The 18,292-nt window shown below is 43.5% G+C and overlaps 1 protein-coding gene across 7 annotated transcripts in view; it reads right to left on the reverse strand.

Moving 5' to 3' along the window:
* Window positions 1–18,292, reverse strand: part of RBM47 (RNA binding motif protein 47) — a 217,693-nt gene that overhangs the window by 182,174 nt on the left and 17,227 nt on the right. Inside the window, exon 1 of one of the 7 annotated variants that reach the window (XM_074396042.1) lies at window positions 10,194–18,292. This exon is cut by the window's right edge and continues 11,935 nt beyond it. The exons of 5 other annotated variants lie outside the window; for them this stretch is intronic. The gene's annotated coding sequence lies outside the window, so the exon portion shown is untranslated. One more of the 7 variants, XM_074396039.1, reaches the window with a different exon arrangement.

Genomic DNA, 18,292 nt, shown 5'->3' on the forward strand with positions numbered 1-18,292 from the left:
CTGCAGGGGCAACGAAGGCAGTGAGAGACGGCTGCTTTCATTTCTTTTTTTCTACTTTTGAGAGTCCTGAGCCCAGGAATCTTTCACTTTCCTCTTAACTCCTAGGAGGAAAATAAAACAGCAGCTCAAATGTTTCCTGACCTTCAGTCTCAGTCGAGGTTTGGAGGCTATGACAAATTGAGGAGGCTTTCCCCAAACACTACGGACAGAAGCCCACACTCCATTCTAGTGAGAGTTGCCAGGTCAGGGAATAGGCCAGGTACTGAGATATATGTGGGAAGAATTTCACAGTTACCCTAATGAGTAATAGGTTCTACCTAAGGCAAAGGCTCCCCAAAGCGTCAACACTGGAGTAGAGTTCTCTGGCCTTTTACAGAGGGGACAGGACACGCACAAGTGAAGACACATGGCAGAAAGGGCATGTAATACTCAGAACTGGTAAGAATTTGGTGGGGGGTAAATCTATGTGAAAATGAAACCTCTCAAAGTTAATATATATTTTGGATGCCTAGGAGAGATTCGCCATGGTAATCTGAAAGAGCATCACTTCCCAAAAGAATGTTTCACACCTCAGCAAAAATGCCTGTTCATAAACAAAACGACCCTACGCTCATTTATAATAGGAGTCTCTCCATTCCCAGAAGTCCACCATTTCCCATTCAGATTTCAAATGTGGAATCTTTGATCTGTGACTCTGCAAAAACTAGCATCGAAGTAGAGTACAGGGGAATCATCGTTTGCAGTCATTAACTTATTTTCCTCTTATTTACACCACCTGGTATCACACTTACTTTTTCTTTTTTTTTTTTTGAGAAACAGATCTTACTGGGTCACCCAGGCTATAGAGTGCAGTGGCGTAATCACAGCTCACTGCAGCCTCAACCTCCTGGGCTCAGGCAGTCCTCCCACCTCACCTCCCTAGTAGCTGGGACCACAGGCATCCACCTGGCTTAATTTGTTTGTTTTTTTGTTTTTGAGATGGAGTTTTACTCTTGTTGTTCAGGCTGGAGTACAATGGCATGATCTCGGCTTACTGCAACCTCCGCCTCCTGAGTTCAAGTGTTTCTCCTGCCTCAGCCTCCTGAGTAGCTGGGATTACGGGCATGTACCACGCCTGGCGAATTTTGCATTTTTAGTAGAGACAGGGGTTTCTCCATGTTGGTCAGGCTGGTTTTAACTCCCAACCTCAGGTGATCTGCCTGCCTCAGCCTCCCAAAGTCTGGAATTATAGGCATGAGCCACCATGACTGGCCAATTTTTCTATTTTGTTGTAGAGACAGGGCCTCACTACGTTGCTCAGGCTGGTCTCAAACTCCTGTGCTCAGGCTGGTCTCAAACTCCTGTGCTCAGGCTGGTCTCAAAAACTCCTGAGCTCAGGCAATCCACCTGCCTCGGCCTTCAGTGATGGAATTAAAACAGTGAGTCACCATGCCCAGCGTCTTAGTTCTCCCTGTCAAACTGAAACGACATTCTGAACCTTAGTTAGGTTTATCAACCTCCTCATCCAATTTAGAATCTGTGCAAACAATTTGGGGCATACATTTTTATAAAAACATTATACAATTTTTTATTCAATGAACCAACTTTAACAGTGAAAGCACTGAATAATACCTTCAGCAGGGAGGCTCCTGGAGACTGCTTTAGAAACACCTGGAACACTGATACACCTGTACATCCCTACCAAGGGAATCGCTTAGAAAATCATTTTTCTCACCTCCACCCGCAACCCGCTTCCACCCACTTCAAATACGAAAATCTCCACACTGGCCTGTTTCTACCACCAGAGCTGTGTAGGAATAAGAAAGACAACAACAGATAACATATTCCACTATGGTCAGGAATATTTCTCTTGATTTGAGAGTACAAACATGAGGCCATTGCACACTCCTTCTCAACTGGCTCTTTCTGAGTTTTCCTCGTTCGTTTGAGATGGAGTCTCGCAGTCTCCCAGACTGGAGTGCAGTGGTGCAATCTCTGCTCACTGCAACCTCAGTCTCCCAGATTCAAGCGATTCTTCTGCCCCGGCCTCCCCAGTAGCTGGGATTACAAGTGCCCGCCACTATGCTAATTTTTTGTATTTTTAGTACAGACAGAGTTTCACTATGTTGACCACGCTGGTCTCGAACTCCCGACCTCGTGATCCGCCTGCCTTGGCGTCCCAAAGTGCTGGCATTACAGGCATGAGCCACTGTGCCTGGCCTCTGAGATGTTTTGTAAAACAGCATGTTTCAGTGTCTTTCACATCTTTTGTACTGAGACAGTAAATCTGCAAGGAGTGACATTGGACCAAGATAGGAAAAGTCAAGGCCCTTATGGTACGACAGTCTTTCACAACTGACGACAGAGCTCAGGCTCAAAAGCTCTCATTACACAGCTACACGTCTTACTAGTAGGACCATATAAACTGTCACAGCTACCAAACTCCTTTGCGTGACACTCAAGGCCTCGCCTTACCAGACCTCAACCCTATAGTCTCTTCTCTCCATTTCCCTTCATTTGCAATGAAACCAAGGCATTCTCTGGTCTCTGTTTCCTATATGCAACCTGATATATCAGTCTCAATGCTTTTGCTCATGCTATCCTCAGGGTCTAGAATATTCTTGCTCTGAATTCCATGGACCCAAATCCTTGTTTCTCCCTGCCACCTCCTTCAGGAAGCCCTCTCGATTGTCTCACTCCTTTCCACTCCAATCCCTTTCTGTATTTCTTTCGTAAATATTAATCACTCTCTTACCTTGAATGATTTTTACCTGGCAGTACTTATTATTTTCTATGGTTTATTATTTTATTTCACAGGCTCCTTTAAAAGCACTTTGAGGTTGAAGGCTGAGTATTATTGTATGATTAATCTTTATATTCTATCTTTTTGGCAGACGCCACAGATTGCTATGCGATAGCCATTCCTCTCTTCTGTGCTAAGAGAAGTCCAAGGTCTCGTAGCTAACAGACTGCTTGGCTTCAAAGCTCTTGAACCTTACCACTACACTATCAAGCACCCCATGTGCTTAACACTGTGCATTCTTCAGCTCTTCTTGGAAGAGGAAATAATCAGTTGAGAAAGTTATCTGCATAATTCTGGCTTAGGAAGGGGGAATATCCATCATTAAAGAAACCCCCAGAAGGGCTGCGCACAGTGGCTCACACCAGTAATCCTAGCTCTTTGGGAGGCGGAGATGGGCAGATCACTTGAGGTCAGGTGTTCAAGACCAGCCTGACAAAAATGGTAGAACCCCCATCTCTACCAAAAATGCAAAAATTAGTGGGGTGTGGTGGCAGTTGCCTGTAATCCCAGCTACTCGGGAGGCTAAGGCAGGAGAAGTGCTTGAACCTGGGAGGTGGAGGTTGCAGTGAGCCAAGATCACACCACTGCACTCCAGCCTGGCCGACAGAGCAAGACTGTCTCAAAAGAAAAAAAGAAAAGAAACAAGGAAGAGTTATTTGTTTCTGCAAAAGAAATGGAAATTGCCTCATCAATTCTTTATTATTTATGTTTAAAAGATCAGGCCAGGTTCTGTGGCTCATGCCTGTAATCCTAGCATTTTGGGAGGCCGAGGCAGGAGGATAACTTGAGGTCAGGAGTTCAAGACCAGCCTGGCCAATATGGCAAAACCCTAAACCTTATATTTTTAGTCTCTACTAAAAAAAAAATTAGCCGGGCATGGTGGCATGCACCTATAATCCTAGCTACTTGGGAGGCTGAGGCAGGAGAATCGCTTGAACCTGGGAGTCAGAGGATGCAGTAAGCCAAGATCACATCACTGCTCTCCAGGCTGGGCAACAGAGTAAGATGTCGTCCTTCCTCCCCCACAAAAAGAGATTATTTGCTCAATTACTTTGCTGACCTTCACCTATCTATCTGCAGCCAGTGTGGATGTAGTCTCTCTGTGTGCAATAAACCAGCATTCTAAGCCACAAAAGACAAAAGACAAGGGAAGTTGCAAGGGAACGCAATGTGCCTAATGAGAGGCACAGGCAAAGTGTGCTGCTGAGCCGAGAACTTTTGGGAGCAGGGAGGTGACTATCCTTGGAGCTGTTCTATTGTTGTTTTTTTTTGTTTTTTTTGTTTTTTTGAGATGGAGTCTCACTCTGTCATCCAGGCTGGAGTGTAGTGGCCAATCTTGGCTCATTGCAACCTCCGCCTCCTGGGTTCAAGTGATTCTCCTGCCTCAGCCTCCCAAGTAGCTGGGATCACAGGTGCCCACCACTATGCCCAACTAATATTTTGTATTTTTAGTAAAGACAGGTTTTCGCCATGTTGGCCAGACAGGTCTCAAACTTCTGACCTCAGGTGATTCGTCCACCTCTGCCTCCCAAAGTGCTGAGATTACAGGTGTGAGCCCGCGCTTGGACTAGGAAACTATTCTTTTTGTCACAGGACAAATGGAATTTGCTGGTTTTGTTGACATGAGGTTGGGAATAGTGAGGCAAGAGAAAAGATGCTTAAAGCGGAGGAGTAAGGTAACATCACTGAGTGGACAGAGGTTGGGAGGAGAAAGGTCGATCGTTCCTGATCTCCTGAGGTAAGAAAAAAGGACAGCAGAATTCTTAGGCTTAAGTGGAGAAAAAAAGTGTTTTGTTCCCTTCCTGGTGCAGGCATATGTACCTATATGTTGCTCTTCCTCTAGCCAGATTATTTACTCTGTGTAGTTTGTGTGCCTACGCTACACAAGAGGTTAGCAACCATTTTGTAAAAAGTCAGACAGGAAAAATTTTAGGCTTTTTGAGCCATCCAGTTTGAGCAGCTACTACTCAAATCCACTGTGTTGAGCAAAAGCAGCCATAAATAGGTCTTTACACTGTGTTCCAATAATATCGTATTTATTGTAGACAAAATTTGACTTTCATCTAATTTCCCAAGTGGTTCAGAAGATGATTCTTCTTTTAATCTTTCTCCCTAACCATGAAGAATGCAAAGGCCCACGCCTTGTGTATGGGTACACACCATATGTAGCATAGGAAAAATGATTTGCCAGGGAAGGGTCATCACCCTGCTTTCAGGGGAGTGGTCACCCTTGAGAAGAGAGAAAGAGAATCAAGGTGAGGGTCACGAGGGGCTTCAGAGATCTCTCCAGCGGTTTATTCCTTCTGCTGGTCCCAGACACAGAGGTGTTTGTTCTACCTTTCAGTAGGTCAGTAAAAAAACAAATTTTTAAATATCAAAGTATTTAAAGTTTTAGTTTATCAAAATACTTCAATAAATAAACACTTACAGGCTGGGGACAGTGGCTCACGTCTGTAATCCCAACACTTTTGGAAGCCAAAGTGGACAGATCACTTGAGGGCAGGAGTTCGAGACCAGCCTGGCCAACATGGTGAAACCCCATCTCTACTAAAAATACAAAAATTAGCTGGGCATGGTGGCAGGTGCCTGTAATCCCAGCTACTTTTGGAGGCTGAGGCAGGAGAATCACTTGAATTCAGGAGGCAGAGGTTGCAGTGAGCCAAGATGATGTCGCTGCACTCTAGCCTGGGTGACATAATTCATTCATTATTCTCAAATAAATGAATGAATGAATATTAATATATTTATACAGGTATTAAGTATGTATTTATGTAAATGAATACTTATTGAAATAATTCCATAAACTGGAACTTTAAAATAAAACAAAACAATGTACATGAATGTGCCCAAGTTTATTAACTTTTTTTTTGCAGAAATGACTTGTTAGTAACAAACATTAAATAAATAAGCAAACAAACAATAATATCTGCCCATGAAAAAGCTCGTATTTCAGTTTTTGGGGTTTTTTTTGTTTTGTTTTGTTTTGTTTTGTTTTGTTTTGTTTTTGAGACGGAGTTTCACTCTTGTTACCCAGGCTGGAGTGCAATGGTGCAATCTCGGCTCACCGCAACCTCTGCCTCCTGGGTTCAAGCAATTCTCCTGCCACAGCCTCCTGAGTAGCTGGGACTACAGGCATGTACCACCATGCCCAACTAATTTTTGTATTTTTAGTAGAGGCGGGGTTTCACCATGTTGACCAGGATGGTCTCGATCTCCTGACCTCATGATCCACCCACCTCGGCCTCCCAAAGTGCTGGGATTATATTATTTCAGTTTTTGAATCACCATGAAAAATTTTCCTGAGGAAAATCAGAAGGAGCAAAGGCACCAGCAAAAATGCACTCACATCTCTAATCTTAAGTCTCTTGATTTCATTTCTACATTAAAGCATTTTCTGTTTTCTAAAACAAGATCTTTTGGTCAACACAGCATACCAACTGCTAGCCTAACTCCACAAAATGGAATATTTTTAAGGCAGGGAGCTATATTAAGTCCCCAACATTTACTTTCTGAAAATTCTTTAGTGTATTATTGCATAGCAGAGTAGTGTGACAAGGATCAAAAGATTAGAAACAATTTCAATTAACTCCTTCTGCTAATATAGATAGAGGAACGACCACTGAATTTTGCTGCAATGTCTAATGGAAAATAAAGTGCACACATGGGAAATTTACCATTGACCCCAATCACAGAACTTTATTCATTCATTTATTTATTTAGAGATGGGGTCTCAGTCTGTCATCCAGGCTGGCGTGCAGTGTGTGATCTCAGCTCACTGCAATGTCCACCTATCAGGCAAGCCATCCTCCCACCTCAGGCTCTGAGTAGCTGGGACCACAGGTGCACACCACCATGCCCAGGTAGTCTTTGTATTGTTTTGTAGAGGTGGGATTTTGCCATGTTGTCCAGGCTGGTCTCAGACTTTCCTGAGATCAAGTGATCTGCTTGCCTTGGCCTCCCAAAGTGCTGGGATTACAGGCATGAGCCATCACACCTGGCTCCAATCATAGACCTTTAAAATGCTGCTTTGTTTTAGAAAAAAGAAGAGACAAATAAGTAAATCAGTGCATTTTTAAAAACAAAATACTGCTTCAAAGAATAAAAATACCACAAATGCTTTGCAGGAATGAAAGTCTGAAAATGATATAATATAGTAAGAGTATAAATTAAGCTATTTTTAAAAAAATTATTTGATTTAGGGTTTCTACGTTCTGTATTCTATAGTGTCCATCTGTCCTTTGCTCATATGTGTTTAAGCCATAAATGAACTATCAGAAAGTCTTTTATCCTTGTAAAACCAAAAAAAAAGAGGGGGGAGGAGGAATCGTCCTAATAGGACTGTAACAGATTCGTCATCCTTGACTTCAGCAAACAATTAGTACTGGTAAAGATTGTTGTATATAAGTAAAATAATTATTAGAGAAGAGAAGTCCCTGGCCAAGCACGGTGGCTCACACCTGTAATCCCAGCACTTCAGGAGGCCAAGGTGGGCAGATCACTCGAGGTCAGGAGTTCGAGACCAGCCTGGCCAACAAAGTGATACCCCATCTCTACTAAAAATACAAAAATTAGCTGGGTATGGTGGTACGCACCTGTAATCCCAGCTACACAGGAGGCTGAGGCAGGAGAATGGCTTGAACCCGGGAGGCAGAGGTTGCAGTGGGCCGAGATCGCACCACTGCACTCCAGCCTAGGAGACAGAACAAGATTCTGTCTCAAAAAAAAAAAAAAAAGAAAAGAAAAGAAAAAAAAAGTTCCTAAAGTTTAAAATGCTACAAAATAGAGAAAATATTTCAAGCCCAAACAGGTACTTACCACCCCCTACCCAGGAAAATGGAAACACATTTAGGCTGATCCTCAGTGTGACAGATTAAAAATGCCTGTAAACTCTCTGATACACCTCTCATTCTTAAGTGGGATCCACGCCTTCTCCACTTGAACCTGAGTGGGCTCTGTGCCTGCTTCAACTCGGAAGTGATACTGTTCCAGCTTTCAAACCCAGGCCTGGTAGCTTTGCAGTCTTATCTCTTGGGACACTTAGCTGAAATGTAAGAAGTCCAACTACCCTACAGGAGAGGCCTTATGGAGAGGCTCCGAGACATTCCTGCCAAGGTGTCAGGCATGTGAGCAAAGCTATCTTAAATCATCAAGCCTTCAGATGAAAATATAGAAATGAACTTAAAAAAAAAAATCCCCAAGCCAGACTAGCCACAAATTGAATACTACCAACTAACTCCAGGTAACACACATGTAGCAGAAGAATCTGCCAGCTAAGCCCTACCCAAATCCGTCCAACTCATGAGATAGTAGGCAATCATTGAATATAGGGTAGTTTTTGCACACCAAGAGATAACCGAGCATCATTCTAGAAACAACAGACTAACATACCCCTTCACTTTAAGTTTTTGGATGAGTGGCTTTTCCACCCCAAAGGAGGAATTTTTTTTCCTCTGTTGCCCAGGCTGGAGTCCACTGGCACCATGGTAGCTCACAGCAGACCTGACCTCCTGGGCTTAAAGTGATCCTCCCACCTCAGTCTTCTGAGCAGCTGGGACTACAGCCAAAATACCTGGCTAATTTTTTAATGATTTTTTTTTTTTTTTTTTTTTTTTGTAGAGACAGGGTCTTACTATGTTGACCAGGCTGGTCTTGAATGCCCGGTATCAAGCAATCCTCCTGTCTCTGCCTCCAAAAGTGCTGGGATTACAGGTGTGAGCCACCATGCCTGGCATAAAGGAGGGCTCTTAATCGATATTATTCTTGAAGGCAGAAGTAGGCCTCATAGATGAAAGTTACAAGAAAGAAGATTTCAGCTCAACATAAAAAAGATCTTCCTAGTAAGGTTTTCCAGTCACAGCCTGAAGTGCCTCATGGAAATGATGATGTAACCATCACTGTAGGAATTCAAGGCCAGGATGCACAACAACTGAATCCTCCAAATAGCAAGTCAGGAAGACCTGACTCTGGATCTGCTTTGCCATAATTAGCTGTGTGTTTTAGGGCAACTTGCTTAGCCTCTCTGAATCTACTTGCTCAAATGTAAAATAGAGATATTGATAACAGCAATCTCAGAAAACTATAAATGAGTGCCTGGCCCAAGTGAAGCTCTTGGTGCACATGCTTATCAGATCATGACTATCACTAATGTTGGAGAGGCATTTCTGCATTGGATGGAATATCAAATCGGAAAGCCCCACTGGCCCTGTCCCGCTAAAAACATGCTGGATCATTCCATGACCACTCATGGAAGGTTCGTGTGTGCAGAAAACTAACTGAAAGCAGCAGAAAAGATTTTCAATTACAACTCAATTGAGTCAATGGCATTCCCTTTTTGTTAGCTTGAGGTCATTTAATTCGTACTTAAGAGCCTTAATTATTTAAGCAGAAAAGCAGCAAAAGAACAATGGATTTAAACTCGCATGCCAAAAAAGCTTTGCTTGCTTATTTGTTGGCCTGACATAATTAGTTACAAGGCTTCCATTGTGGACTTATCATGTAGACTGTTCGCCACTCTTGCCTCACTGGCCTCCTTCCTCTGCTCTCTGTTCCTGGAGACTATGAGTCCAAGTACAATTGCCAACCTCACATGGCCCCAAGTTGTGGTGAAAAAAAACAGGACTTAAAGGAAATTGTTTCAGTTCAGTCACTAACTAGCCCTTCAACTTAGGGGAAATTAAGAAATCTCTCTGGGTTGGGCACGGTGGCTCATGCCTGTAATCAAGTACTTTGGGAGGCCAAGGCGAGTGGATCACTTGAGGTCAGGAGTTTGAAACTAGCCAGGCCAACATAGTGAAACCCTCCCTCTACTAAAAATACAAAAATTAGCCAGGTGTGGTGCCGTGCACCTGTAATCCCAGCTACTTGGGAGGCTGAAGCAGGAGAATCATTTCAGCCTGGGAGGTGAAGATTGCAGTGAGTGAATATTGCACCACTGCATTCCAGCCTGGGCGACAGAGCAAGATTCCATCTCAAAAAGAAAAACAATGACACCTCAACCAGACCTTCCATTCTTCTCCTCTGAAGACTGGGAATAATTAATGAACTTCACAGAGATGTTCTAAAGAGGAAACAGAATGACTCCATATGGTTTGAATGTTGTAAAACAAAATGTAATTGTTAGTAGTTATTACTTTTACAACTAAAACATGGAATATTATAAATCTCAAGACAACTAGCCAAATGGGCAACTGAGAGAAGCAGCTCAGAATCTTAGATTCATTGTTCATTTCTCTGTTTATTTTTTCATTAAGTCAGCTCTTTATTTCTTTCTGAAACAAAGCTTTTTAGTTTTTTACAAATCATTTTTATTTTCTTCCCATTTTTTAAAGCACAAACTTTTCATTGAAGTATCATGTATAAACAGAAAATTCACAAGTTAAGAGAGTACCCCGGACCAGACGTGATGGCTCACCATGTCTGTAATCCCGAACTTTGGGAGGCCGAGGCAGGCGATCGCTTGAGCCCAGGAGTTCAAGGCTGGCCTGAGCAATAGAGTAAGATCCCATCTTTAAAAAAAAAAATTTTTTTAAGAGTACTTCTCAGTGAACTTTAACACCAAAACATAGTACTTAGACGATCAGCACTCCAGAAGCACCACATGTCCCTTTAGTCATCACCCACCCAAGGTTGACTGCTCTTCTAATTTCTAACACTAGATTCATTTTGCCTGTTTTTGAACTTTATGTAAAGGAGATTTTGCAGTACACACTCTATGGGCTTCTTTCACTTAACATGACTTTATGGCTTTAAGCACATTTTTGCATGAAGTAGTGGTTGTTTTCATTTTATGTAGTATCTCATTCAATGAATATGCCACAATTTTTTTTTTTTTTTTTTTTTTTTTTTGAGACGGAATTTCGCTCTTGTTACCCAGGCTGGAGTGCAATGGCGCGATCTCGGCTCACCGCAACCTCCGCCTCCTGGGTTCAGGCAATTCTCCTGCCTCAGCCTCCTGAGCAGCTCGGATTACAGGCATGTGCCACCATGCCCAGCTACTTTTTTGTATTTTTTTTTTTTTTTAGTAGAGACGGGGTTTCACCATATTGACCAGGATGGTCTCAATCTCTTGACCTCGTGATCCACCCGCCTCGGCCTCCCAAAGTGCTGGGATTACAGGCTTGAGCCACCACGCCTGGCCTATGCCACAATTTTTTAATTCATCCACTATTGGTGAATATCTGAGCTGCTTCCAGTATGGGAATATTTGTAATGGTGCCGTTAAGAGCTGTGTTAAACTTTTCTATAGGTGAATGTATATATACATTTCTGTTGAGTATATAACCTAGGGGTGGAATCAGTGGTTATAATGTATATATTTTTTAGATTTAGTGACTCCTCTTTGGCACTGGAGTTCCTCCCCTCCCCTCTCCTCTTCTCCTCTCTCTTTCTCTCGTTCTCTCTTTTGAGATAGGGTCTCATCCTGTCACCCAGGCTTCAGTGCCGTGGCCTGGCAGCCTCGACCTCCAGGGCTCAAATTCTCCTCCCACCTCAGCCTCACGAGTAGCTGGGACTACAGAAGCACGCCACCACACCCAGCTAATTTTTGTATTTTTTTTTTTGTAGGGACAGGGTTTCACCATGTTGCCCAGGCTGGTCTCGAACTCCTGAACTCAAGCAGTCCACCTGCCTCGGCCTCCCAAAGTGCTAGGATTACAAGCATGAGCCACCGCTCTCAGCCGGCACCAGGCATTTCAATCAGTGCTGATTTCATGTTCCTGTCCCTGACTCCAGGATCTCATTCCTTCATTGAGTCTCCACACAACTAACCATGCCCAGCTTAGTGAAAAACAGCACTGATCATGCTGTTCGTTTTAAAACATCCTGAGTATGCTGCAATCCATAAAACACATCACATCCAAGGTCTTAACCCTTCGGCCCTAACCAATCATTTATCCAACAAATATGATTCAACAAGTAACATCCCCAGCCTTGAGACACCTCACAGTCTGGTAGGGACAAACTAAACAAGTTCTGCAGTATTACACAGAACCTGGCAGAGCCACGTTCTGGAGGGATCCAGAGGATCCAAGAAGCTTTAAGAGAAGTTATTTGAGCTGGTCCTAGGAAAGGATGGATGGAAGGGAGGAAGGACAAAGTGGCAATGTGCCGCAGTGAACAAGCAGGATGGGCTGGGTGTGGAGGCTCACATCTGCAATCCCAACACCTTGGGAGACTAAGGAAGGAGGATCCCTTGAAGCCAGGAGTTCAAGACCAGCTTGGGCAACATAGCAAAACTCCATCTCTAAAAAATTTTTTTTTTTTTTTAAGACAGAGTTTCACTCTTGTCACCCAGGCTGGAGTTCAGTGGCGTGATCTTGGCTCACTGCAACCTCCACCTCCTGGGTTCAGCGATTCTCATGCCTCAGCCTCCCAAGTACCCAGGATAACAGGCGCCTGCCACCACACCCAGCTAATTTTTGTATTTTTGGTAGAAATGAGGTTTCACCATGTTGGCCAGGCTGATCTCGAACTCAGGTGATCTGCCCACCTAGGCTTCTCAAAGTACTGGGATTACAGGCATGCGCCACTGAGGCCAGCTGTAGCGGCAGTTTTTAACAGGTGAATGACATGGTTAGATCTGTCTTCGAGATGGACAGCTACTGAGAGCGGAGGACACACAGTCTCTGGCCTCATCCATCGCTCTCTCCCGCACCCTCCTTGCCGTTAGCCCACCTAGACAGTTCACAGACTGGGCCCACCCGGCCCCATGTCCCTGCTCTGTAGCACAGCTTGGTGTTGAGAGATGAAGTCTGAAGCCATACTGCCTGGATTTGGTCTCCAGTTCTCCACTTGCTGGCTGGCAACCTGGGCAAATTGCTCTACCTCTTTGTGCCTCATTTGCCATCTCGTAGGGTTGTAATAAGAACTGAGGAAGTCACTGTTGGTAAAGGACTTGAAACGTGCATGGCATTCAGTAAGTACTGAGCGACATGAACATATGTGTTACAAGCCTAAGCAATATAGTGACACCTCCTCTGTACTAAAAAAACAAAAAAAACAAAAATAAGTTAGCCAGGCATGGAGAGGCTGAGGCGGGAGGATCACTTGAGACCAGGAGATGGAGGGAGCAGTGAGCCATTATTGTGTCACTGTACTCCAGCCTGGGTAACCGAACAAGACTCTTTCCAAAAAAAAAAATCCCACAAAACATATGTGTTACTTTAAAATGGTGTATTTTATCACACCCTCTCTCCTACACTGTGCAAAAATCTATTCAAAGTCCAGCTGAACCCAAACATCCATCAACTGATGAATGGATAAACAAAAACTGGCATGTCTGTAGAATGGACTATTACTCAGCCATGAAAAGGAATGAAGTATTGATATATGCTACAACATGGATGGATCCTGAGAACATATATGCTAAGAGAAATAAGCCAGACATGAGAGGTCACATATCGTATGGTTCTATTTATGTGAGATGTCCAGTAAGGCAAATCCATAGAGTCAAAAAGTTAATTACTGGTTGCCAGGGGATGGGAGAGAAAGAAATGAGAAGTGATTGCTTAACGGGTTTGGACTCTCTTTTTGGGGTAATGAAAATATTCTGGAATAGGGAAGAACGTAGTGACTCATGCCTATAATCCCAGCACTTTATGAGGCCGAGGGAGGAGTATCACTTGAGCTTAGGAGTTTGAGACCAGCCTGCACAACACAGTGGGATCCCATCTCTGCAAAAAATTTAAGAATTAGCCAGGTGTAGGCCGGGTGCAGTGGCTCACTCCTGTAATCCCAGCACTTTAAGAGGACAAGGCAGGTGAATCACGAGGTTAAGAGATTGAGACCATCCTGGCCAACATGGTGAAACCTCATCTCTATTAAAAATACAAAAATTAGCCAGGCATGGTGGTGTGCACCTGTAGTCCCAGCTTTCAGGAGGCTGAGGCAGGAGAATCTCTTGAACCCAAAACACAGAGGTTGCAGTGAGCCGAGATCACACCACTGCACTCCAGTCTGAGGACAGAATACGACTCCATCTCAAAAAGCAATAAAATAAAATAAAAAGATTAGCCAGGTGTGGCGGCATATGACTCTAATCGTAGCTATTTGGGAGGCAGCAGTGGGGGGACTGCTCGAGCCTGGAAGGTTGAAGCTACAGTGAACTATGGTCACATCAGTGCACTCCAGCCTGGGCCACAGAGTGAGACCCTGTCTCAAATTAAAACAAGAAAAAGAAAAACAAAAGAAAATATTCTGGAATAGATCATGGTGGTGGTTGCCCAACTTTGTAAATATACTAAAAGCCACTGAATTTTCTACTTTAAAATGATGAATTTTTGGCCTGGCACAGTGGCTCACACCTGTAATCCTAGCACTTTGTGAGGCCAAGGCAGGCAGATTGCCTGAGTTCAGGAGTTCGAGACCAGCCCAGGCAACATGGTGAAATCTCATTTCTACAAAAATACAAAATATTAGATAGGCATGGCAGCACACACCTGTAGTCCCAGCTACTCAGGAGGCTGAGGCAGGAGAACTGCTTGAACCCAGGAGGTGGAGATTGCAGTAAGCAAAACTCCGTCTCCAAAAAAAAAAAGGTGGCCGGGCATGGTGGCTCAAGCCTGTAATCTCAGCACTTTGGGAGGCCGAGGCGGGTGGATCACAAGGTCGAGAGATCGAGACCATCCTGGTCAACATGGTGAAACCCCGTCTCTACTAAAAATACAAAAAATTAGCTGGGCATGGTGGCGCGTGCCTGTAATCCCACCCACTCAGGAGGCTGAGGCAGGAGAATTGCCTGAACTCAGGAGGCGGAGGTCGCGGTGAGCCGAGATCGCGCCATTGCACTCCAGCCTGGGTAACAAGAGCAAAACTCAGTCTCAAAAAAAAAAAAAAAAAAAAAGGTGAATTTTCTACTTTAAAATGGTGAATTTTGCAGTACATTGATTATATCTCAGAAAAATAAAAAGCTAAAAGATCACCCCTCTTCCCCAACTTCTCCTCTGCAGTCCCTGTTCGTATCACATGTCATGTTACGGTACAGTGAGTTGGACACAGTGAGTTGTCCCCACTCGAATGTGAGCAGCTGAGGACAGGAAAAGTGTCCTGTTCACCTAAAGTCCCTTGAACTTAGCAGAGCAACTAGTAGGTACCCAGTAGTTGCTCCAGTAAATGCTCACTGATATAATAAGCAGAGCATTACCATTTGAGGGGAAAACAAAACTTGGAGATTAATTTATTTTCCAAAATTTGCAGGATCTAAATTACCAATCTGGTAGCAAAGAAACAACTGCCTCTGCACAGAGGCCTAATCCATATTGAGTATGAAGACCAAAAACAGGCTGGGTGTCATGGCTAACTAACACTTGTAATCCCAGCCCTCTGGGAGGCCAAGGCAGGCAGATCACGAGGTCAGAAGTTTGAGACCAGCCTAACCAACATGGTCAAACCGCATCTCCAATAAAAATACAAAATTAGCTGGGCATGGTGACACACGCCTATAATCCCAGCTACTCGGGAGGCCTAGACAAAAGAATTGCTTGAACCTGGGAGGCAGAGGTTGCAATGAGCCAAGATCATGCTACTGCACTCCAGCTGGGCAACAAGAGAGAAACTTCACCTAAAAAAAAAAAAAAAAAGAACGAAATAGCAATAAAAAGCCCTTTCTTTTGCCAATGAGAGTGAAACAAGCTTGGAGTGCAGTGGCAACGATCTCAGCTCACTGAAACCTCCGTCTCCCAGTTTCAAACGATTCTCATGCCTCAGCCTCTGGAGTAGCTGGGATTACAGGCACCCGCCACCATGTCTGGCTTTTTGTATTTTTAGTAGAGACGGAGTTTCACCATATTGGACAGGCTGGTCTTGAACTCCTGATCTCAGGTGATCCTCCCAACTCGGCCTCCCAAAGTGCTAGGATTACAGACATGAGCCATTGCACCCGGCTGTAATTTTTTTTCTTCTTTTTAAGCTTCCATTTGTCCTTGCTTTCTATAAAGTACATGCTTTGTCCATGAAATAAAGTCCTTGACGTCTGGTTTCTTCTTGCCCTTCAACCTTATCTCTCTCTAGGTTCCAAGAATCCCTCCCCAAATGGCAACTACTTGTTTTTCATATCTCTGGATCTCATTTAAGATCATTCAAGAATCATCTCTAATTCTAGAGCCAAATCACCTGGGTTCAACTCCCTGTTCTGCCCTTACTAGCTAAGTAACACGGGGGAAGTTATTTAACCTTTCAGTGCCTTGTCTTCTCATCTGTGTATGGGGATCATAATTGCAGGCACTTCATAGTGTTCTTATGCAGATTCTATGAGTTCAACTTTGTAAAGTGTTTAGAACAGGACCAAGCACATAACTCATGCTGTGTGACATGGTTTGGCTATGTTCACATTCAAATCTCAACTTGAACTGAATCTCCCAGAATTCCCATGTGTTATGGGAGGAACCCAAGGGAAGGTCATTGAATCATGGGGACCGGGCTCTACCAGGCTATTCTCGTGATCGTGAATAAGTCTCACGAGATCTGATGGGTTTATCTTCCTCATTCTCTCTTGCTGTCACCATGGAAGTGCCTTATGCCCTCCACCATCATTATGAGACCTCTCCAGCCATGTGGAACTGTTAAATCCAATTAACTGATACGTCTTTCTCAGCAGCATGAAAACAGTCTAATATATTATGTAAACATTAAGTCTGTTAAAAGTCTTATCTTTATGAGGAGTTCCCTAAACATTTCCCTCATCCCCTGCTAGGCCTCCTCAGGTTAAACTGATGCTACTGATTCCTACCATAGCATCCAGAAAATTTCATGGCATTCTTTTTTTTTTTTTTTGAGACAGAGTTTCACTTTTGTTACCCAGGCTGGAGTGCAATGGCGCGATCTCGGCTCACCACAACCTCCGCCTCCTGGGTTCAGGCAATTCTCCTGCCTCAGCCTCCTGAGTAGCTGGGATTACAGGCACGTGCCACCATGCCCAGCTAATTTTTTGTATTTTTAGTAGAGACGGGGTTTCACCATGTTGACCAGGATGGTCTCGATCTCCCGACCTCGTGATCCACCCGCCTCGGCCTCCCAAAGTGCTGGGATTACAGGCTTGAGCCACGGCGCCCGGCATGGCATTCATTTTTAATGCTTCAGTCTCTCTAGGTAAATGTAGGCACAAAATAAATGGTTTTCAGTGAATCACTGGATGGATAAGTGAATATCTCTATTCCAGAAAGCACAAAAGAGTATTTTATTTTTGCTTACATGTCTCATTTAGTCTGCAAGTCTGCAAGCTTCAACAACCCAGAATACTTCTGATGCATTTTGTATGTCCAAGGCCTGATACAGAACCCGTATCCACTCAATGAATAAATGGTTGGAGTTGTTGCTACCGAAAACAAAACAACAACAACAAAAAAGCAAACTTGAAATCATTATTTAGGACTTGGGCAAAACCAGAGAGCATCTGAGATTAACTGGGACATTTTATCCAAGATATCATTGATTATATATATAACATATATATAATCAATATAATCTATATATATATAATGTATCTCCAATAAGATACATGAGAGGTACAACTAAAATAATCAAGCATTGAGTCTTGGCCTTCCATGCAAGACTCATGCCTCTTCAGAACAGAAGGATTAAGACTGAGATGGAATAGAATTCAAATGTTAAAAGAATGAAGGTTCAAGAGAGTTGAAATGAAGGTAAATAGGCTACCTGTAGAAGTCTGAAGGTGAGCTTCAAAGGGAAGAAAGTAAGTACTGCTTTAACAAGAAGTCCTGGGGAATCTGAATGAATTGGATCCTGATCACGGATCCATAACATGCGGGTGTGGAGAAATAATGGGATCTAATGTCTGCATCTAACTGATATTCAAGAAGTATAGCTAGATGGCCGGGCCCAGTGGCTCATGCCTGTAATCCCAGCACTTTGGGAGGCCGACACAGGCAGATCACTTCAGATCAGGAGTTCAAGACCAGCCTCTACTAAAAAAAAAAAAAAAAAAAAAAAATGAGCCAGGTGTGGTGGCGCACTCTGTAATCCCAGCTATTTAGGAGGCTGAGGCAGCAGCACTGCTTGAACCCCGAAGGCGGGGGTTGAATCGCACCACTGCACTTGTACTCCAGCCTGGGCAAGTGAGCAGGCCTCCATCTCAAAAAAAAAAAAAAAAAAAAAAAAAAGCAGCAGCATAGCTAGAAGTTCTATGAATGACTTTGTCTAAAACATATTCTCTGAAGTCTGCTACAGACAGAAACTAGGATGAGCAGTTCTTTAATCTGATCCAACAGGGCACTTGTAGGACTTTTGTGATCTTAAATGACCTGGCATAACACAAAAGGTAATCAAAGAATTTCCAAACTCCTCAGTACACATCATTTTCCCATTTATTATCTGAAGGTATCTTATATACAGCAAAAATGAGAGCTCATTCAGCTGCATTTATTTCCATTACAAAGTCAAATTTAGAACCCATGTCAATTTCCAGAGGGATCTTCATTCACCTATGATCTCTATCCCCTAAGTTTCTGTTTCATTTCCTTTCACTATAATTAATTTTTTATGGAAACTTAGGTAAAC

Source organism: Saimiri boliviensis, chromosome 3 (genome assembly GCF_048565385.1).
Source record: "Saimiri boliviensis isolate mSaiBol1 chromosome 3, mSaiBol1.pri, whole genome shotgun sequence".
Lineage (NCBI taxonomy): Eukaryota > Metazoa > Chordata > Mammalia > Primates > Cebidae > Saimiri > Saimiri boliviensis.